Below are 23,653 nucleotides of genomic sequence, written 5' to 3' on the forward strand. Positions count from 1 at the left end.
CAAAAAATGATGAGAACTTCATTGCTAGTGTATAAAGTCTATATTATAAACCAGGTATCAAATATGTATCCCTGTATGATCATACCTCAAATTTTAAGGAATTTTTATCCCTGCTTTATTTTATTTTTATTTCATTTTTTGAGACAGAGGAGGAGAGAGCATGGGAAGGGGGAGGGGCAGACAGAGAGAGAGAATCTTGAGCAGATCCCATGCCCAGCACCTAGCCTGGTGTGGGGCTTGATCCCATGACCCTGAGATCTTGACCTGAGTGGAAATCAAGAGTCAGACGCCTAACTGACTGAGCCACCCAGGTGCTCCTATTATCCCTACTTTATAATTGAGGAAATGGGTTTCTGGAGATGAAGGAAGTTACCCAAAACCACATGAGATTTGAGCCTGAGCGTAACCCAATCTGTGCTCTTGATCTGCCTGTTTTACTGTGTAATAATGAAGATTTCACAACAGTTAACTACAAAGCCTAAGCCTTAGTCTTTATCAGCTTGGGCTGCTATAACAAAACACCACAGACTGTGGCTTACAGAACAGAAACTGACCTGCTCACGGTTCTGAAGCTTCGAAGTCTGAGATCAGAGTGTCAGCATGGACAGGTTCTGATGAGGGCTCTCTTTCTGGCTTGTAGTCAGTTGGGAGAGAGGGGGGGGGGGGGGAAGGGGCTCTTTCTTTTCTAAGGCCACAGTCCTGTTGGATAAGGGCCCCCACTCATGACCTAATTTAACCTTCTAAAGACTCTCCAAACACAGTCACACTGGGAATTAGGATTTCAACATACAGAAGGGGGGTAGGGAGGTTACAATTCAGTCCATAGCAGCCCTAAGAGACCACTTAATGGTATGGGAAAGACCAAAACAATTTATAGCTCAGTGTTATTCCCAACCAAATTTCCAAAGGTGATAGAAGATAAAAATTATGACAGGAGCCATTCTGCATGGCATAAAGGCTTACCTCCTCCACATTCTTAATAACGGCCACAAAAATCCAGGCTTGCTGTTTTGTCAAGAAGAAAACAGAAATGGATCATGGATAGAATGACTAGCACGCACTAGGCTACAGCTTAAGAGACAGTGGTCCCCACACTTTTAACACAATTGCTTACCCCTGTTTATACGTAAAAAGTCTGGCTTTTTTCCTCATCTAATTGACTTAACAGTAGAAAACAGCCACAAGTCACAGTATCCTGACAGCTGAAGAATGAGGCGCGGGTGGAGATCTTACGCTTCATCCAGGGTGTCTCAAGCTCCCTACGGACCCTGTGACCAAAAGAAGAAATGTGCAAGTCATAATCTAGATTATATATGACAGAGTGTGTTTTTTCCTTTTTCAAAGGATAAAGGGGGAGAAGTGGAAGTTATTTTTAGCCTGAACCCCCACTGATCACCTTATACACACCTGCGTGCATGGTACCTCATTTGGAGACCACTAACTCTGGGTCATTCTCTGGGTCCATCTGCAGAGGACGACACACATAGACTTGGTCGGGGAGAGCGTGTGGCAAGGGTGACAGGTCATCATTCAGAGCGGCACGAGAGCAGTAAACCACCTGCTCCACCCATTCACTTGAGCACAAATTACTGGCCCCAATTCCATGTCTTCCTGAATGAACTACATGACCTGGTTGACTAGTCATCGGCAATTCATTAGGCTGAGTAATTAATTCCTTAAGTCAGACAATGTTTCTTTAAGGTTGTTTTCTTATCACACCCAACAGAGCCTAAAATGTATTAGCTCCATAAGTATTTGCTCAAAGGACAAAATCAGAAAAAAAAAAATATCTCCCATGTAAACTACTCTTTTTCCTGTTTAATGTAGGCACGATTAAGGCACTCTGAGTAGAAATGCTGTAACATGAAAATTATGATCACTTTTTTTTAGAAAGCTTAACTGTTCTGAAGGAGGGGAAGTCAGGAAATCATAAATGCTAAGTTGTTACAGAAATCTTATACAGTAAGAGCAGGACATGGGTATGGAAGTTGCACCTCTGAGATAACATGGTGCTCCTCCCATAATTACTGCAACAAATGGCCAGGGCAGAGTGGTGGGGCAGGAAGGACCTGTTCTGAGTGAGCTGTGGAGACTATGAATGCAGCACAGTGACCGTCGAGCCTAGACAGATGTCTAGCCGGCAAGAGTACTAGTTAAGGTTCGCCCTCCACACAAGCTAAGCATGGCTGGCGAGGAGGCTGCCAGTAGGCAGTGCCAAGGGAAGAGCCACAATCTGCCCAGGGGTCACATGGGACCACTTCGTGGCCCAGAACGTGAGCTGCAGGAGAAGGCAGGTGCCTCTCGTAAATGACCCTACAACACAGAACTAGGTGTAGTCAGGAGAAATCGCCTCAGTCCTTCCCCAGAGAACTGGCAGCTCTAGTGCCTGGTCACCGTGCCTGGAGGATAGGAAGTTATCAGGACCTCTTGAGGACAGTTGGACACAGTCTGAATTGACATTGAAGCTTAAGAATCTGAAGTCCCACTATGGGCTTGTGGGAGCAGGAGTGATTGGAGGCCAGCCAACGAGTGGAGGCCTGGTGCAGGCCCAGATCAGAGCGGGTGCACCGGGTCAGGGGACCTTTCCCAGTGGGAATTAGTATAGGGTGAGAATGCACTTATGGTGGTTGGCGGAACCCCACTTTGGTTGGTTGGCCTGTGGGGTAAAAGCTGCTGTAATAGGGAAGGACAAGAGGTGTCTCCAAAACTCCGCCCCCAGCGGGCAGCCACGATACCCAATAACAGCACAGCTGAGCGGAAAAGGCAGAGATGATCACCTCCCTGTGGCGTTCGCATGCAATTCAATACTTCATCCTTACCACGTCAGCTGGTCCTGGCCGGCAAGGGCGATCGACCCAACAAGTATTATTAGCACAGTTCCACAGCCTGGGCAGACCCAGCCGAACTGGCCTATCTGCTGGCGGGACTGACACGGTGTCCAGTACCGGTCTGTGGACACTGGGCTGGCCTCCAGCTAGTTTCCCATCTCATCACACAGGAGAATCAAAGCAGGTGCAACTCCCTTGAAACAGTCCGTGGCGGACATGGACGTTCTTGCTTCACGGCTACCCTAACCCCCACTCTCTGTCAAAACGGTCTGAAGGACCCCGGATCACCTAGATTCGTGGTTTTCACAGCATCTCCATAAACCCTGAGGAGCCCCTCAATCGCTTGCAGCAGGTCTTCAAGGTCAAAGCTGTTTTCACAGTAACAGTAAGAGACTGCTTGCTTTTTTCACAGAGGTGGCCCTGTCATGGAGGGGGAGGTCGATGGTGAGCTAACCTGTAGGCAGCCGAGCGCAGGTCAAAGCAATGGAGGGAGGTTGTCGCGGCGTCACTGGAATTCCCCACTCCATGCTCTGGCAGGAAGAAAACAAAAGGAAAAATCGCCAGTTTCACTTAAGAATGTCCTCAGGAAGCGCTAATCATATTAAATTACAGTAATTGTAATAATACAATTCTATTATATCAATATATTAAATTATTACTACTAATTATATTAAATCTCAACCTTTGAATACAAGTTTTTTTTTAAAGTCAGTGGAACCAATCGAAGCTATGCATACAGCATTTCCAGTGTGTATGGAAAGAAGACAGTTCTCTTAAGGAAAATATGCCTGTGATTGAGTTGAACTCATAGCTTTTTAAAAAAATGAAACACTATTTTTACTTGAAAGAACTACTGACAGATAATAAACTATCATTATGGCATCTTCGGTATTAGACAGGTATTTTCTCAAAATGACTGAAGAGAACCTTCCCTTCAAGCAAAACAACTGGTAGTTTGTTGCCCTTAATAAAAGGTGAGTTTTCAAGTGAAAATTAGAATTTTGGAAAACTCATATCCACTACTATGAATTTGACAGCTTCCCAATATTTAAAGACCTTTCTGATGAGATTGGTGGCAATATTAACAAATGTGAGTTTTTGATGTTATGTAATAAAATGTGTCAACCTCTGGAAGATCTACATAGTTCCAGAGTGAGCCAATGACCAATGCATGATGCTACAAAACCCAAAGGCAAAACAGACCAGTGGACTTTAATCTAACAAAGTGCACAAAGTACATGTTAGGGTCTCACCTTCTGCATCACAACAAGCCTTTCAGAAATGACCACATTTCAAGCTTGGATATGCCGTCACAGAAAAATACCCATAATTATCTAAAGAGACTATTAAAATACTCCTCCACTTTTCAGCTATCCATTTCTCTGAGGCTAGATTTTCTTCATGAACTTAAACCAGAACAACGTATCACAACAGATGGAATGCAGAAACAGATAGGAGATTCCAGCTGTCTTGAAAAGATTTGCAAAAATGTTGAACAATGCCTCTCAAAAACTTTTTAAAAATACTCATTTTTTCCTAAAGACATGCATTTATGTAAACACATAATGGGTTTACTACTACTATTATTATTACTATTACTATGGTATATATAGTATATATACTATATACTATTACTATACTAGCAATTACTATTGTTAACAGATTAATACACAAATAAGTCTCAATGTCCATTTAAATTTATCTTCCAGTAAGTATACACAGGTAGAACTCATGGAAGTAAAATCTCTTTGGGAGCCCCAGTCATTCTGCAGAATGTAACAGAGCCCTGAGACCAGCACTGAGAAGTGCTGTTGTGCCTTCATCAGAAGGTCACACTGGTCCCCTGTGTTAACACAGAGTATCGAGAGAGCCGGACGGATGGCCGTTTGCTAGTCCTTGGTAACGTGTGTGCTGCAGAGGGGAGGGCCAGACCCTTCCAGGATCCAGACAGCTGCTCTATCAGGGAAGGTGTTAGGGGTCTAGTTCTTGGGGGTGTGACAGAACACTCCTTCCCAAGTAAAAAAAAAGTGCCGCATGCGGGACTGGTCCACTGGAAGGGGAGCAGAATCCCATGGTAGGCATTTGGATGCCACGGGCACCACATTCCACACTTGAGAATACGGCTCTGATTCCTATGCCCAGTGACACGAAGAGGCGGCCTGCTCTGGTTGGGACTGAGAGCAGGAGAGGGATCTACCAGAGGTCCTGGGGGCAGGGAAAGTCACCCTTCGGCTTGGGCCTTGAGACTTGGCAGGCCTTATGGTACTAGATGTACCCAGGATGGGAAGAGACTCCGTGTAGACTTTGTAGTGAGCACCAGTGAAGGAGTCGCCGTACGAACTCCTAGGGTTCTGATAAGAAGTCAGGCCATCTGCACAAAGCCTTACGCCATTGGAACGGCAGCTCATGGTGCGCCAGCGGTTCGGCGGGGAGAGAGCATCCGAGCACAGGACGTGAAGTAGCGCTAGAATAAACAGAGCCACTGTGACCCGAATCTCCAGTCCCACCCACAAGACTGGGGGGGGGGGCCCAGCAGCAAAAGAGTCTAAAATGGAAATGCTCCAGAGCAGAGCTAGAGACATAAGCAAGCTCCACAAGTGGGTATCATCGCCGCGATGCACCTGCTCCTCAGCTCAAAGCTGTGGCTGCCTGACCCGCTGATGGGCTGTGAGAAAGGCTGGGACAGGGTCACACAGACACGTCACTTGGCGTTGGCCCAAGCCAGAGGAAAGACCACTGCTGCTCATGGCCTCGCTCCGGGTGGCCTTGAAACACGGTACCTCCCACCAGACGGGGCTCCGGGTGGTGTCCCTCATTATCCATTTGGTGTGGAAAGAGAAGTGGCCTGAAGTAAGAATACGGGAAGACTCGTGAGCAGGCTCTGAAGGCCAGGAAGGTGGGAGGCGGGAAGAAGGCGGCCCGCGAAAGCAACATGTGGGGGAACCACAGGGACACACAGCCAATGAGAACGTCTCTCTCCCTTTTTCAGTTACTTTGAACGTGCTCCAGAGGGCAACCACGCAGGATGAAATCCTAAGCAGAATGTCCCAGCCAGCTGGGGACAATCATCCTCTGTCACTGGCCCACCGGGCGCAGGCCAACGGCTGCATGGAGAAGCCGTGGTAGAACAGGACAGGACCCCCGCCCCCCAAGCCTCATTCAGTTACCACCACTGCCCAGGAGCCAGCCTGCAAACAGAGACCAGTGTGGGCTCCACATCAGGACCGTCCACTGAGGGGACCCACCAGCCACCTGGACAGTGTCCCAGACCCACCCACGCTGGATCCGGCCACCCGCGGAGGGCAGCCGTTCTGCCGCACATAGGGCTCCATCCTTCCTGTCCGCAGGGTCTTCGGCAGCACGACTCTCCGAGGACTCAGAGAAGTTCTGAGCCTCTGATACAGAGTCCCCCATGACACCCTTTTGAACCAATGTCCCCACTTTATCACCTTATCCGTGGGTAGTTGCGAGTAAACTGGCCCCTTCTCCATGGGGTCCCACGCGGCACCGCAGACCAGCAGACTGCCCTATGAAAACCACAGCCAGGACGGATAGCCCAGAATTTTGAGCAAAGGACGACAGGTGCAGGGGCCTCCTTACTGTGAAATCCCATTTATACAATTCAACCCGCAGGAAAGTGAGTCCAGGGCATCAGAAATCAGGATTGTTAGCTGTGGCTGGTGGGGGCGGGGAGTGACGAGAATGGGGTCATGTTCCGGTGCTTGTTGGCTACAAAGTGCGTCCACCTTGTGACTCTCTTCCAGCTGTACATGTAGGACGTGTGCGTGTTACTGTACATTACACGTCATATTTCCTTACACTTTAATAGAAAATTCAATGGAGAGAGCAGCTCAGTACCATCCAGTTTAAAACAGTCCCTTTCACAATAATTACCTCCTTCAGCAACAACTGCCTTCAGCAGAACAGAGAACTCATGATTAGTATGAAAGCATTTATTTAAAACAATATTGAGAATGTCATAGATTCCACTCCTCTTAGCAAAATCAAATTTTGCTCTCCTTCGATAGATCATAATAAAATTTTAAAACCGTTATGTCTATGCCGATGTGAACCATCTGCTACTCTAGGTGTTATTTCGTAGTCGTTTTAAAATGATCGTAGAGCACCAAGAACGTGGTTAGCTACAGGTAACTGAATGCCTCGTGAGCAGTGGTTCCAAACTGGGATGACCTCACGGAAGCCGAGGGTTAGAGCAGTGACAGCAAGATCTCCGAGGTCGCAGCTCTGTCTGAACCCCACCACGCCCCGCCCGCCGGCCCACCACCTCCTGCTTCCGCATAGCCTGCTCCACATCCCAGCACCGCGTCCTTCTCCCAGAAGAAAGAGAAGGTTAGCAAAGGTGAACAAAGTTCTGCTCAGCTCTGCCTTCGCCCTCTGCACCTGTACCAGTGAGCCAGGAGAGCAGATTTCCTCCGCCGGAGCCTTCTGCTCAGCGTGGACGGGCCAGCACGGCCGCACGTGACGAATGCTTGCTATGAAAGAAGCTAGGAGATATCGTGTGAAGCAATCTGGTCTGTGTAGTGGAGAAAGCGGAGGATGGAGGGGTCAGGGAAGACAGTTCAGCGGGGAAACGTACCATGATTGCAGCTCTGCCCTGTGACTTTTCCTGCTATTCAATAACGGATACTTAAATCTCGTGATAGAAGGTTTGTACCACAGATTTGCCCTTTTACTCCATAATCTAGCCCTCCTCCATCCTAGAACTCTCAAAATCTTGACCTCTACGGTCCTCAAAGTGGTGCTGGCAGAATGAGCTCTGCATTTCAGGGGACGGCCATGCGGCCTCACTTCCCGGGGACCATTACCGTTCGGCGTTCCGGGCCCGGCTTTCATCCTGCCAATCGGCCAAATGGCGCCTTCCCCAGGAGCTGAAGGTGGGGGTGTGGCCCCTACAGGTGGGGACTGTGCTTCTCAATGCCGTCTGTGCTCCGCTGTCGTGTTTAAGAACCAAGGACCCCTGTTGTGTGGGAACTTTCAGTAGGTGCCATTGCTCGTGCTGTCATGGCTTGGGACCCCGCTCTCTCTGTGCTGATTAAGCTTTATGTGCTGCAGAGTCTTTAAGCCAATTACTAGACTAGACCAGAGCCTGCTGTGGTTCCCAGCCTTCACTCCTCCTACCCACAGCTGTTTGCCCTGCTCTAGATCTGCCCTCGCCAGCTGCGTCGAGCCGTGCTCATCTCCAGGTGCTTGCCGCAATGACAGCTTCCAAAAACTAGCTACGGAGTCTTTTGGGGGTAAAATAAAAGCAGATCTTTCTGTAAGCAGCATTTTTTTGGAGGCCACAGTGTCTGAGTCTTGGAAAACCCAGAGACACAAAATATAGCACACTCCCAACTGAAGAGGCCACCTTTATCCCACCATCGATTTTGAAAAATGTTCAAGCTTCCAGGAAAGTTGAAAGAATAATAGAATGAGAATGGGTACACCATAACCTCAGCTCACCAAAGTAACTATCTTGCTACATGTCTTCCATACACATGTGTGTAGATGTCTGTAAATGTACGAATTTGTAGATGTATATAAATTTCACCCTCTTAAACACACACTTGCCACCAAGGACATCTTAGGAGGGTTGAATTTGCAAAGCACTCCTGGCAGAGAATGTGACTTACAAATGAGCATAACTGCTGTGCTAAAGCCAAATTAAGACACAAAAAGGTGCCCAATCTTATTTGCAGATCAGGAAATGTTGTAGTTTGCTTTTTAAAAATTGTTTTAATTTTGCTAATTTGATGGGAGAAAAATAGCATAACATCCCAAATTGGTGAGCGTGTAGGGAAATGAGTTATCCTACCCATTGCTGATAGTAATGAAAATTGTTGGTGGAAATGCAATTTTGAAAGGAAATAATCCCCAACAGAGAAGGAAGAGCTATTAAAATTAACAATGTGCATATTCTGCAACCCAGCAGTCCTTCTCAAAGAATCAAAGTTCAATTTTATGGAAATGAAAGTGCCAGTATTTTTATATTTTTATTATTGTATTACATTAGTCACCATACAGTACACCATTAGTTTTTTTGTTTTTTGTTTGTTTGTTTTTCTCTTAATAAACATATAATGTATTTTTATCCCCAGGGGTACAGGTCTGTGAATCGCCAGGTTTACACACTTCAAGGCACTCATCATAGCACACACCTTCCCCAATGTCCATAGCCTCACCCCCCTCTCCCAAACCCCCTCCCCCCCAGCAACCCTCAGTTTGTTTTGTGAGATTGAGTCACTTATGGTTTGTCTCCCTCCCAGGAATGCATCCATTTCTTCCAGATTGTCAAATTTGTTGGCGTAGAGTTGCTCATAGTATGTTCTTATAATAGTTTGTATTTCTTTGGTGTTAGTTGTGATCTCTCCTCTTTCATTCATGATTTTATTTATTTGGGTCCTTTCTCTTTTCTTTTTGATAAGTCTGGGCAGGGGGTTGTCAATCTTATTAATTCTTTCAAAGAACCAGCTCCTAGTTTCGTTGATTTGTTCTATTTTTTTTTTTTTTAGTTTCTATTTCATTGATTTCTGCTCTGATCTTTATGATTTCTCTTCTCCTGCTGGGTTTAGGGTTTCTTTCTTGTTCTTTCTCCAGCTCCTTTAGGTGTAGGGTTAGGTTGTGTACCTGAGACCTTTCTTGTTTCTTGAGAAAGGCTTGCACCGCTATATATTTTCCTCTCAGGACTGCCTTTGTTGTGTCCCACAGATTTTGAACCGTTGTATTTTCATTATCATTTGTTTCCATGATTTTTTTCAATTCTTCTTTAATTTCCCAGTTGACCCATTCATTCTTTAGAAGGATGCTGCTTAGTCTCCATGTATTTGGGTTCTTTCCAAACTTCCTCTTGTGGTTGAGTTCTAGTTTCAGAGCATTTGGTCTGCAAATATGCAGGGAATGATCCCAATCTTTTGATACCGGTTGAGTCCTGATTTAGGACCGAGGATGTGATCTATTCTGGAGAATGTTCCATGTGCACTAGAGAAGAATGTGTATTCTGTTGCTTTGGGATGAAATGTTCTGAATATATTTGTGATGTCCATCTGGTCCAGTGTGTCGTTTAAGGCCTCTATTTCCTTGTTGATCTTTTGCTTGGATGATCTGTCCATTTCAGTGAGGGGAGTGTTAAAGTCCCCTACTATTATTGTGTTATTGTTTATGTGTTTCTTTGATTTTGTTATTAATTGGTTTATATAGTTGGCTGCTCCCACGTTGGGGGCATAGATATTTAAAATTGTTAGATCTTCTTGTTGGACAGACCCTTTGAGTATGATATAGTGTCCTTCCTCATCTCTTATTATAGTCTTTGGCTTAAAGTCTAATTGATATGATATAAGGATTGCAACCCCTGCTTTCTTCTGATGTCCATTAGCATGGTAAATTCTGTTCCACCCCCTCACTTTAAATCTGGGGGTGTCTTCAGGCTTAAAATGAGTTTCTTGGAGGCAACATATAGATGGATTTTGTTTTTTTATCCATTCTGATACCCTGTGTCTTTTGATTGGGGCATTTAGCCCATTAACATTCAGGGTAACTATTGAGAGATATGAATTTAGTGCCATTGTATTGCCTGTAAGGTGACTGTTACTGTGTATTGTCTCTGTTCCTTACTGATCTACCACTTGTAGGCTCTGTCTTTGCTTAGAGGACCCCTTTCAATATTTCCTGTAGAGCTGGTTTGGTGTTTGCAAATTCTTTCAGTTTTTGTTTGTCCTGGAAGCTTTTAATCTCTCCTTCTATTTTCAATGATAGCCTAGCTGGATATAGTATTCTTGGCTGCATGTTTTTCTCATTTAGTGCTCTGAAAATATCATGCCAGCTCTTTCTGGCCTGCCAGGTCTCTATGGATAAGTCAGCTGCCAATCTAATATTTTTACCATTGTATGTTACAGACTTCTTTTCCTGGGCTTCTTTCAGGATTTTCTCTTTGTCACTAAGACTTGTAAATTTTACTATTAGGTGACGGGGTGTGGACCTATTCTTATGGATTTTGAGGGGCGTTCTCTGAACCTCCTGAATTTTGATGCTCGTTCCCTTTGCCATATTGGGGAAATTCTCCCCAATAATTCTCTCCAGTATACCTTCTGCTCCCCTCTCTCTTTCTTCTTCCTCTGGAATCCCAATTATTCTAATGTTGTTTTCTCTTATGGTGTCACTTATTTCTCGAATTCTCCCCTCGTGGTCCAGTAGCTGTTTGTCCCTCTTTTGCTCAGCTTCTTTATTCTCTGTCATTTGGTCTTCTATATCGTTAATTCTTTCTTCTACCTCATTTATCCTAGCAGTGAGAGCCTCCATTTTTTATTACACCTCATTAATAGCTTTTTTGATTTCAACTTGGTTAGATTTTAGTTCTTTTATTTCTCCAGAAAGGGCTTCTATATCTCCCGAGAGGGTTTCTCTAATATCTTCCATGCCTTTTTTGAGCCTGGCTAGAACCTTGAGAATTGTCATTCTGAACTCTAGATCTGAATAGTACCAATGTCTGTATTGATTAGGTCCCTAGCCTTCGGTACTGCCTCTTGTTCTTTTTTTGTGGTGAATTTTTCCGCCTTGTCATTTTGTCCAGATAAGAGTATATGAAGGAGCAAGTAAAATACTAAAAGGGTGGCAACAACCCCAGGAAAATATGCTTTAACCAAATCAGGAGAGATCCCAAATCGTGAGGGGGAAGAAAGGGGATAAAAAGAGGTTCAAAAAGAAAGAAAGAAAGAAAAAGAATTAAAAAAAAAAAAGAAAACGAATAAAGAAAACTATAAAAAAGAAAAAATATATATATTAGATAAACTAATTAAAAAACGTTAAAAAAGAAAACGGTAAAAGTTAAAAAATTATAGCAGAAGAAGAGAAAAAAAATGAAAAAGAAAAAAATTAAATTAACTGCAAGACTAAAAAAATCACAGGGAGAAAGCCATGAGTTCTGTGCTTTGCTTTCTCCTCCTCTGGAATTCTGCTGCTCTCCTTGGTATTGAAACCGCACTCCTTGGTAGGTGAACTTGGTCCTGGCTGGATTTCTTGTTGATCTTCTGAGGGAGGGGCCTGGTGTAGTGATTCTCAAGTGTCTTTGCCCCAGGTGGAATTGCACCGCCCTTACCAGGGGCCGGGGTGAGTAATCCGCTCAGGTTCGCTTTCAGGAACTTTTGTTCCCTGAGCGCTTTCCGTAGAGTTCCGGAGGACGGGAATACAAATGGCGGACTACTGGTCTCCGGCCTGGAGGAGCCGAGAGCCCGGGCCCCACTCCTCAGTGCGCCCTCAGAGAACAGCGCCCAGTTACTCCCGTCTGCCCGACCTCCGGCCGCGCTCCGAGCTCACCGAGCCTGCGACCAGTTCAAGGTCACCCCGAGCTGCGAGCTTACTGTCGGCTCTGTCTCTGTAGCCGGCTTTCCCGTTCCAATACCCGCAAGCTCTGCGACACTCAGACACCCCTGATCCTTCTGTGACCCTGCAGGACCTGAGGCCACGCTGACCCTGTGTGGGCTTCGCCCCGGTTTAGCCTCTGGAGCAATATCCCTCAGCGGAACAGACTTTTAAAAGTCCTGATTTTGTGCTCCATTGTTCCGCCACTTGCCGGGAGCCAGCCCCTCCCCCCCCCCCCCGGGCCCTCCTCCCCTTGCTTTGGATTCTCTTCTCCGCCGGTCCTACCTTTCAGAAAGTGGTTATTTTTGTTTCAGAATTCTTCTCTTCTTCTCTTCGATCTGCCTATGGATTTGCAGGTGTTTGCAATCTTTAGATAAGCTATCTCGCTGATCTCCTGCTAGCTGAAGTAGTCTCAGCCTGCTACTTCTCCACCATCTTGACTCCCCTTTTGTCTCCCTCCCAATCATTAGTTTTTGATGCAGTGTTCCAAGATTCCTTGTTCAAGAACCACACCCAGGGCTCCATGCAATTTGTGCCCTCCTTAGTACCCACCACCAGGCCCTCCCAACCCCCCACCGCCCTCCCCTCCAAAACCCTCAGATTGTTTCTCAGAGTCAAAGCCTTTCTTGGTTCGTCTCCTTTTCTGATTCCCCCTTTCACTTTTCCCTTCCTTCTCCTAGTGTCCTCCATGCTATTCCTTATGCTCCATAAGTAAGTGAAACCATATGATAATTGACTCTCTCTGCTTGACTTATTTCATTCAGCACAATATCCTCCAGTCCCGTCCATGCTGATATAAAAGTTGGGTATTGATCCTTTCTGATGGAGGCATCATACTCCATAGTGTATATGGACCACATCTTCCTTATCAATTCGTCTATTGAAGGGCATCTTGGTTCTTTCCACAGTTTGGCGACTGTGGCCATTGCTGCTATGAACGTTGGGGTACAGATGGCCCTTTTTTTCACTCCATCTGTATCTTTGGGGTAAATACCCAGTAGTGCAATTGCAGGGTCATAGGCAAGCTCTATTTTTAATTTCTTGAGGAATCTGCACACTGTTTTCTGAAGTTGCTGCACCAACCTGCATTTCCACCAACAGTGTAAGAGGCTTCCCCTTTCTCCACATCCCCTCCAACATGCGTTGTTTCCTGTCTTGCTAATTTTGGCCATTCTAACTGGTATAAGGTGGTATCTCAATGTGGTTTTGATTTGAATCTCACTGATGGCTAATGATGATGAACATTTTTTCATGTGTATGTTAGCTGTTTGTGTGTCTTCACTGGAGATGTGTCTGTTCATGTCTTCTGCCCATTTTTTGACTTATCAGTTTTTTGGGTGTTGAGTTTGAGGAGTTCTTTATAGATCTTGGATACCAGCCCTTTGTCTACAGTGTCATTTGTGAATATCTTCTCCTATTCTGTGGGTTGCCTCTTTGTTTTGTTGACTGTTTCCTTCGCTGGAAAGCACCGGTTCTTAGTTGTAGTTCAAAGCTGTTTATTGCTGTGTTATATGTGGTTACAAAAAACTAGAGCTATCTGTTTAAGTGGGCATTCGGGTTTTAGTTTAATTAATTATGGTAGAACCATGATAGGAACTACATAACTTTTTTTAAGTTAGAAGCATCCATATTAACTTGGAGGCATGCCAAGACATACTCAGTGGAAATTAGTCCTACAATTACATTTTTTAAATAAATGGGGGCAGACAGATTCACAGCCGTGTTTTGATTACCTGTGTAAGTAGAGAAAGTAGAAAAGACTCACTAATTTGCTGCCACAGATCGTTTTCCTTTTGCTAAGACAAAACCTCAGTTCCAGAGTGTGGTCGCCATCCCCCACCATGGACAGCTGCTAGAGGAAAAAGAAATCCAGACACCGGCCCATATTGGAGGTACTGAAAGACTCCAGGCCTCTGTTGAGGCCATGGTGTACAGAGAGGAGAAGCATCAAGGCAGGTTTGACAGATTCGGTGCTCCCGTCGTTGACTTTGAATCTCGAGAGAAGGGCACAAGGATGGAGGAGATGGTTGTCTCTTTTTATCCCAGTGCCTGGGGACTGCCTGGATGCTAGCAGGACCTGTCCCCTACTTCCCCTCGCCTCCTGGGAGCCCACTTCATGCCTGTCCATTTTTATGCTTGCCCCTCCAGTCTTGCATTTTATGTCTGGATTCTCCTGCAGCAGCGTTTGAAATCCCCATGGCCCACAACCTTTTCTAACTCACACGCCAGTTCCGCTGTGAGCTGCTTCTGCGGTGGCTCAGGGATCCGGGCTGAGAGAAAGGTTGGACTTTATTAAGTGGTAATGTTTAAAAGCACAAGCTAATTTTAAACAAATTTTAAAAAGATTTTATTTATTTATTTCACACACACAGAGAACACAAGCAGGGGGAGCGGCAGGCAGAGGGAGAGGGAGAAGCAGGCTCCCCACTGAGCAGGGAGCCCAATGTAGGACTCGATCCCAGGACCCTGGGATCATGACCTGAGTCCAAGGCAGACACTTAACCGACTCAGCCACCCAGGGGCCCCAGCACGAGCTTATTTAAAAGCTTTTAGGGGTCACCTGGGTGGTGCATTCTGTTAAGCAGACAACTCTTGATTTTGGCTCAGGTCATGATCTCAGAGTCATGAGATCCAGCTTCGAGCTGGGCTCTGAGCTCAGCATGGGGTCTGCTTGAAGATTCTCTCCCTTGCCCTCTGCTCCTCCCGATGTGTGTGCTCACACTTTCTCCCTCGAATCAATCAATCAATCTTAACAACAACAACAACAAAAGCCTTTTGGGAGACCCAATAAAGAGAGGCTGAAAGGGAGAGAAAGAGTGGTTGTTAGATGACTCACGATGTAAACAGGTGGGATAGAATCTAAGCTTTAGAGTCAGAAAGGCAGTTCTCTGTTCTAATCTGAGAAGAGGGCAGGAGTCGGCTATGCACATGAATTCTTGTATTACATACCCTGGATCTAGGTTTACTCAGAGAAGCGGAGCAACCACGAGATATACAGGGAATTTATTATAGTGACTGGACCTTATTGTTTTGCAGCTGGTCCCATGGCCACAGCTGGAATTCATAACTACCTTCTGCTCTCCGTTCTGTGATTCCTTTGCCCTTCGAAAGCACCTGGGCTGGTCTTGGTCGTCACAGCACCCCACTGGCTCTAACTGCAGGCCACGGGGTACCAAGTGTCCCCAGAACTCCAGGTAGATATGGAGTCATAAGGTATAAAAAGAGGGATAGACGAGCCAGCTGGAAAGCAGCAGTGGGTGTCCCTATATCACTATGGGATGGAATAAGAGGAAATCAGTTCTGAGAACCTGGTGGTAACAGAAGCCCATCAAGGACATGAAGAGGCAGTATGAATAAGCAAGCTTTTTTTTTTTCCTTTTTGCCAGTAAGAATGGGTATCTGAACAAATGTTTGATTATTATGAACACAATTATTATTGCAACATACAAGGTGAAAAGAGTCCTGTTCCTCCTGGGTGGAACCTTCCTCTGGCACGTTTTACCTTACCAACCCCAACTTCTCCAAGCCTCTCGTCTGAGCACTACAAAAATGCAGAAGAAGCATGACACCGAGTCAAGCAAGACAGAAGAGAGGATCAGTGAGCACCAAGGAAGAAAACCGAGGAGAGAGTACAGAGGAGGGAGGAAAGGAAAATCTTGACATGGCCCACCCTCAAATCCTGGCAAAGCCTCTCATTTTTATTTGAATTTTTGGATCTTCATTCAGCATCACGAAGACTGGAATTAATACTTTTATATCTGAGGGGCACGTGGGTAGCTCAGTCGTTGAGCATCTGCCTTCAGCTCAGGTCATGATCCTGGAGTCTGGGATTCAGCCCTGCATTGAGCTCCCTGCTCCACGGGGCTCCTGCTTCTCCCTCTCTGAATCCCCCTGCCTTTGTTCCCTCTCTCGCTGTGTCTTTCTCTGTCAAATAAATAAACAAATCTTAAATAATAATACTTTTATATCTGAAAGTATCTGATTCAGGATATAAGCAACCGTTCCTAGCATCGGTTCTGAGGAGGGACTGTCTGGAAGAACACTTCGGGGCAAACGGGCAACATCAATGGATTGAGCTTCAAGAGCGCTGATCTCTGATGAACCTTCCTGTAAGTACCACCGCTAAAGAAGGTGTAAACGAAGCTTCTTTCTCTGATTCTAATGAGCACGTAGATAAATGGAATGAAATACATAAGTCACAAAGCTTAGATATAAAAATCCAGTGTTTATGATGTTATGATGAAACATCATGTCCTCCAATATGTTGAAAATTTTCTATAGCAATGGAACGTGGAACTCAACACCATTTTTTATACTTTTGTGATTGTTCTCAGAGCTCCTACAGATAGGCAAATAGATTAAGTAAATTCTCTCATTTAGAACATGGTGGAATTATCCAAGATTCTACTAAGTCAGTTGATCATTGAGCTGCTTGCCTGGGTAGAGTTCTTCGAGGTTGCTCTCTGCTTGTCATGAGTTTGCTTTCTTTTCTCTCTATGGGTATGGAGCAATATGGCAACAAGATGAGTACAGATACCCCCAATACCTACCCCAGTGAGTTTTCTTAGGAAATAGCAGAAAGTCAGTGCCACACCGTTGAAGTACACCAGCTATTTCCATCCTTCGACTTTCGTTCTGATTCGTCCTGAAGCCTCCATACTCCCAGCTGGTAAGATACTTCCTGAGGGCTCTGTCTTTGAAGGAGTAGTTTGTGCTTAGTGGAAGATGACCTGATTTTTTTTTTTTTTAAGAGTGAGACACAAAAAGAGAGGGAGAGAGAGAATGAGCAGAGGGGAAGGGCAGAGGGAGAGAGAGAGAGAAGCAGACTAGTACAGAATACAGAGCCCAATGAGGGGCTCGATCTCACAACCCTGAGATCATGACCTGAGCTGAAACCAAGAGTTGTACACTTAACCGACTGAGCCACCTAGGTGCCTCAGAAGATGAACCGGTTTGTTTGTTTATTTAAGATTTTGTTTATTTATTTGACAGAGAGAGAGAGAGAGAGAGAAAGCAAGAGAGGGAACACAAGCAGGGGGAGCAGGAGAGGGAGAAGCAGGCTTCCTGCCAAGCAGGGAGCCTGAGGCGGGGCTCGATTCCGGGACCCTGGGATGACCTATGACCTGAGCTGAAGGCAGACACTTAATAACTGAGCCACTCAGGCGCCCCATGATAAACGGATTTAGACTGAGTTAAGTGTTCTTTTTAAATCCTACTCAGGAAACAGAGGACAGTAACAGAACTTTGATGTAATTAGGTTTTTATTTTTTATTTTATTTTAAAAGATTTATTTATTTATTTGACAGAGAAATCACAAGTACACAGAGAGGCAGGCAGAGGGGGGGGGGAAGCAGGCTCCCTGCTGAGCAGAGAGCCCCATGTGGGGCTTGATCCCAGGACCCTGAGATCATGACCTGAGCCGAAGGCAGAGGCTTAACTCACTGAGCCACCCCGGTGCCCCAATGTAATTGGGTTTTTAATTTGGGCTTTTAATTTCTTAGAAAATGTGTCTTTAGAATTGACTAGGAATAGAATGTCCATAAACAAAGAGTGATGCTTTTTTAGATTCATAGTCCCTAGATTTGTTCTAAGCTTAAGGTCCAAAATATTTGCTCATGTTAGGAAATGGCCACGTACCTAATCTTGCAACCATTTTCTCTTTGTGAACATGTTGTTCATAAAAACAATTATCCCATGTTGAAATGTCTGGCTTCCTTTTGGTAATAAAAATGGATTTTATCACTATCTTGTGAAAGGGTCCCTAGAACCCCTGTATTTATCTTGACAGACGCTGGATTATTTTAACTTATTTTACTTCTTTTACTTCTTTTCTTTTTTTTCCACGAGCATCACTACACAATAGGCACTTATATTCAATATACAATGAACAAATTTCACTAAGTCTTGACTCATTTTCACCTGTGCCGTGCTAATAAGTCTCAAACAGCTCGGGCAGGTCTCAGCAGCTGGCATTGTGCCCCACTGAGTATCACAAACTGAAAAATGATTATTTGGGGAGGCTTCATAATTATGCTAGGATGAAAATGTTGGCATCCAGGAGATACATATTTTTCAAGATTTGAGAGAAAATTTAATGAAAGTGCCACAAATATATTACTTAGGATGATGATTTGCACTTAATATGAGGCCCTTTTCTCTCTGGATTTCAAAGTCTGGACTAATTAATTAGCCCTAATCCCCTTGTTTTCCTGATGGTCAAGCATTCAGACAGACCTCACGAGAGCACAGAGCTATCAGAGTGAAGCAGAAAGCGCAACGACCGGGGCCATGCTGCCGGTGGCTTAGTTCACACCTGTTGGGTGTCAGTCTTTGTTTCTTCCACTTTCAAGTTTGGACTCCCCCATCCCCCACCCCCACCCCAAGTTGGCACACCTAGGCCCAAAGGCTATAGCTGGCCCACTGCCTGGTTTTGCAAATAAGGTTCTATTGGAACACAGCCTTACTCCTGGGTAAGCACATGGTCTATGGCTGCTTTCCCCGCAGCAGCCAAGGTAAGAAATCAAAACAGATTCCAGGGACAAGGACGCCTGAAAGCTTTTCAACCTGGCTGCTTCACACAAAAAACTCTGCTGATCCAAGACCTAACCTCTCTCAACATTTCCCCGTCTGTAAAATAAAACCCAATAGCCAATAACGTAGTAACATCGTGATTAGAGTGAGGTTTTAAGTTTGCACAATGATGACTGTCTTTCCTGATGCGTCAAAACCAAGGTGAAGAATCCTTAGCAGTGATAAGAATTCATTCAAAAGGTATCCATCTACTCTTTAAATATGTGTCCACTGTCCACTTGACATCAGGCACCACATTAAACAGTGGGGGAAACACATGCTAAGGGAAATAAGACTTGTTTTAGTTAGCAGTGGAGGGTTTATGTGAGGGTGGGTAGGGGTGGGGTTAAGATGAAGTATTTAAAAATAAAGCCTTTTGGGTATTTTAAATATTAAGTATTGGGATGAAGGCAAGCTCTCACATTTTAGGTTCCCTACCCTGTCCTACTCCTTGCCCTTGGAATGGTTCACAGATAGTCCTCACCAGCCATTACGTTGGGCTGAGATAAATAAACTCTCTCATACTTGGTTGGGTTAGCCATCTGTGATCCATGCCAAAGAGCGTCTGCTTACATAATTTATTGGTAATCATAAGTAGAAGGGGCCAGAAAAAAATCTATCCCCAGGCGTGAGAGATGTTTCAAGAAATGGGCGTTTGATCTTGGCCACAGGAAGAGGTAAGGTCTGCAGTGAGTTCAGTGGAGAGGGTCGTTCCAGATGGAGAGATCAACAGTCTGTAGAAAGCCATGGAGTTCTGGCCGTGCTTCAACAAAGTCCAATAGTCCAGCATGGTGGGAAGAGACCATGAATGAAGGGGAGTAGCAGACGTAAGCCTGTGGAGCTCGGTTCTGGGGAAGAAGGATGGGGCCTATGTCAGAGGAATAGGAGGTCACAGAGCTCGCTGATGGGGGCTAATGGGATTAAACTCTGGTCCACAGGCAGTGAGACGGTCTGGGAAGTGTGGACCAGAGCAGGGAGCACTGGGCAGCTAGCACTTCTCAAGTACTGTAGAACTCCTAATGGTACCATGCCTGCTCTACACTGATCAGGGTAGGTAGGCATTTTCCAAACGGGATCCAACGGAAGACCAGCTTCAACTGTCTCAGTTTTAGCCCCGATCTACGGCAGATTCTGATCTGTGAGAACTGTGGGTGATCATTGTTCTTCCTACACTGTTCTTCCCTGAAGGTCTTCAATCCACTTCTCGTTGGGAGCCTTCCAGAGCCTTACCCAAAGCCTCCTCCTCAAAGTCAGAGTTGCTGTCTCACCATGTTGGTTCTGGGCTGGGCCTCTGCTGAGGCTGCTTCTCCCCACCAGAATGGGTGTCTTCCTCCTCTTCCTATGACCCCCCAGAGCCCCTAATCATCCAGTCCCCATGGCATGGAAGAACAGGCCTATTTGGTTTTCACAAGCCAGATGGCTATTAGGTCATGGTTTTACTGCGTTGTCCCAAATGCCATTGATGTAGACCGTTAACAAGTCCAAGGAAAATCTGAATATTTTAGTGTGTCATTTATATGGGTGATAATTTCAGTATGCCTTCTTTCCATTATAATTATCTAGCATTAGTCAAAGCTTCATGATTATTTCATTGTCTGTAAGTAAGATGATGTGGTAAGGTTATTTCTTATAAAATCCTATGTCCTAGGATATCTTTTAGCAAAGGATATATCCACTAAGTTCTAATTTGATAGAAATTATGGAATCCCAATCTGTTTTCACATGTACCATGTTTCAAAACAAAGGGGAAAGGGCCTTTGAATGTACATATCTCACCTAAAATCCCTTTCAGCTTGTCCTGTTTCTGCCACTGACCAAGCAGTAAGTGTAAAACTTGGCAATATTCCCTCTTGTCATAAGCTTTCCAATTACTGAAAATTAAGTAACTCCCAATAGAGGAGAAATCATTAAATATATAGTAAATAATGAGGTTAATTAATTTAACCCCTTCTAATTAGGAAACTAATTAAATCAGAAAATTAAAACTGACACAAGACATTAAATTGGGAAGTTTTGAACTTAGATGTAACGATCATCTCTTCGTCTTCAGCCAATTCCAAAGGAAGCATGGACTTAGCCACAAAAATATGTCATCAGTGGACTATTTTTAGCTGATACAAAGCTAAATTTTCCATACCATATTATTTTTAGGGATTATAGTTGTTCTATTTCTATTTATGTGAAATTAAACTTGTTCCTTTTAATTCTTCTAAAGAATGGATTAGAGTAGGCCCCAAAAGATGGATTTAACCCACGATCTGCTAGTAACTGTGATCATGGGCAAGTGACTGAACATTTCTGGGCCTTGGGTTTCTCATCCTCAGAGTATCCTATTAAAGAAGTGAGACCCACAGGCAGGATCTCGGAGATGGAAATAGATCTAAAGAGAAAGGCAGGGCTCAGAAGTTCGAGGAGGTGTTCAAATCTTCGTCAGTGTGACGGAGAGCAGAGCCACCGTGTATTTTATGATGACCGCTTCACTGCACTTTAATTGTTACACTGCCAACAAAGGTGCAAGAGTTGATTAAATTCAGGTACTTTAAAACACTGGTGTATGCATTAAATAATGCACATGTGTATACTCACGTGGAAGGGCAATTCTTTTCAGTGGCAACTTGAGAGTATGTGTGGCACAGTTTTTTAAGGAGAAAGTATATTGATGTGGGACAATGTGTGGAAGGGGTTCAGGTGTAGTTTTGGGGATGGGATTTGGGGTAATTCACTCTTCCCTTTGTGTTTTCTTTCTTTTTTTTTTTTAAGATTTTATTTATTTATTTGAGAGGGGGGGGGTCCGAGGGAGAAGCAGACTTCCCGCTGAGCCGGGAGCCCAGTGCGGGACTCCATCCTGGAACTCCCGGATCATAACCTGAGCTGGAGGCAGATGCTTATGCGACTGAGCCACGCAGGCGTCCCTGTTTTCTAGTGTTTATACATTGAATAGCGCAGTGGTTCCTGGTGGCAACTGTGCGGTGTCAGCTGAATGAACCTTTCCCAGCCACAACACCTCGAGGGATCCCAGGTTCCCCTGCAATAAAACTCTGGCTCTGTGCGTCGAGCCAGAGAAGGACCGAATGTGGCCGTCGGTCAACCCCGACAGAAGGTTTACTAAACACGGCCAGCATCTAGCTTGAAGGGGTGTGTGACCAGTTGAGCCAACAAAATAGGAGCGCAAGACTGAGTCGTATTCAGTACCGGGATGTACGGCGGACAGCCAGCCGGAAGACCTGTCTCCAGAACGCCCGCGTTCCCACCGGGAGGTGCAAACTAAGCACCCCCCGCACTTCTGCTTTGTCACCTTCCCTCCTGCGTAGCCCGGTTCTCGGACTTGCAGAACAGAACATGGGAGACCCACTGGGGCCTTCTTTGCCGGATCAGCACCAAGCAGCCGGTTTCGTCCCCGCAGGCGGGCGAGCAACCAAGTGACCACTTGGCGCCCGGCTGGGCGAAGCTCGGCGTGCCGGCGCTCAGGGCGCCGGGTGCGAGGCTGCTGCCACCCGAAGGTCGCGCCCTCCGCCGGGACAGCCGTGGGAAAGGGCTCTGGCGAAAGCAGCCGAGCCCCCCAACGCCGCCTTCTCCCCCGCGTCTGCGCACGGACGCCTCCCGCCTCGGAAACGAGCCCTCGCGGGGTCCCTTGCAGGAGTCTCCCGCTCGTCGTCGGGCCAGGAGCCGCCCACGGCGGTGCCGCGGCCGGGGCGCGCTCCGGGGCTCCGGGGTCCGTCTCCAGCGCGCCCAGCCCGACGGGAGACCTCGGCCCCGGCGAAGGCGTGTTCGGCGCGGCCTCGAGCGTTCCTCCGCGCGACCCCGGCCTGCCCGCGGCCCGCGCGGCTCCGGGGACGACCGGCCGCCCTCCGCGCGGCGCAGACCCGACCCGCCCGCGAGCCCCGAGCGCTGGCTGCGCCGCCCAGCGCGCTCCGGCCGGCCGGGGAGCGGGCCCGTCGCCCCGACAGCGCCTCGGCACGGGCGGGAACGTCGTCACGGCGCAGTGCTTGACCTCTCGGAACCGGTCACTGCGGCCGGCTCAAGCCCCCCGCGCCGTCCCCTCCGGGCCGCTCCTCGCCGGCCGCGGTCCCCCCGCCCGGGCCTCTCCGCCCTGCCCCGCCCGCCGTCCTCCGCAGCCCGAGCGCCTGTCGCCGCAGACCCCGCCTGGCTCCGGACGTTCCCGGGTCCCTAAAGCACCGACTGCCGTGGCGCCGACTTGCCCACGTCCCGCACTCGGCGGCGGGCGGCGGCGGCGGGCCTGGCCGTCCCCGGGCCCCGGTTCCCCGCCGCAGTCCCCGGCCCACCGCGCCCACCGCTCCGCGGCGCCGCCAGGTGACGTCAGGGCGAGGACGCGTTCGGGCGGCGCCGGCACGGTGACGTCAGAGGGCGCGCGTCACGGCGGGCCGCGGCCGGGGGGGGCGGGGGGGACGGCGAGGCCTCCCTCAGCAGGAGCGCGGTGCGAGTGCGACGGGGAGCAGCCCGCCGACCCGGGGAGCTCTCGGTCCCGGACGCAGTGCAACGCCGGCCCCTCAGCGGGGACCCGGCGGCTGGGACCCGGCGCGTCCCGGCCGCGGGCGCTGAGGAGTTACCTCAGGTCCCGTCCGGCGGCCGCCGGCGATGTGAACTCCCCGGAGCCCCAGGCGGCCTCGCGCCGCCGCCACCGCCGCCGCCGGCCGCAAGCCCCGCCCCCTCCGCCGCGCGCCTGCGCAGCTCGAGCGGCCGCGCGTGCGGACGGGCGGGGCCTCCGCGTTCCCTTCTTTCCCGGGACCGGCCCACTCGGGCCGCACCGAGGGGGGGGCTCGTTTCTCCGCGTCCCCGGGGTCCCCCTCGCGCGGAGGCGGCGGCCCCGGGCTCCGGGTCTGCGGAGCGGGCTGCGCGCTGCCCCTGCCCTCGGGGCCGCGAGCCGCGGCGGCAGCGGGGGC

The 23,653-nt window shown here is 47.4% G+C and overlaps 2 long non-coding RNA genes across 2 annotated transcripts in view; one reads left to right on the forward strand and one right to left on the reverse strand.

The window, feature by feature from the left end:
- The window catches only part of LOC132015535 (uncharacterized), a 66,254-nt gene extending 50,892 nt beyond the window's left edge, over positions 1-15,362 (forward strand). The window contains exon 3 of the long non-coding RNA XR_009403715.1: positions 15,219-15,362. This is a non-coding gene — a long non-coding RNA (uncharacterized LOC132015535). The remainder of the gene's footprint in view (positions 1-15,218) is intronic.
- Positions 1,153-23,397, reverse strand: LOC132015536 (uncharacterized). The gene is made up of 3 exons (XR_009403716.1): positions 23,321-23,397; positions 3,283-3,358; positions 1,153-1,268 (listed from the first exon to the last, which is right to left on the reverse strand). It is a non-coding gene; the product is annotated as an uncharacterized LOC132015536 (long non-coding RNA).
- Positions 23,398-23,653: the final 256 nt, after the last annotated feature.

This window comes from Mustela nigripes, chromosome 4 (assembly GCF_022355385.1).
Source record: "Mustela nigripes isolate SB6536 chromosome 4, MUSNIG.SB6536, whole genome shotgun sequence".
Lineage (NCBI taxonomy): Eukaryota > Metazoa > Chordata > Mammalia > Carnivora > Mustelidae > Mustela > Mustela nigripes.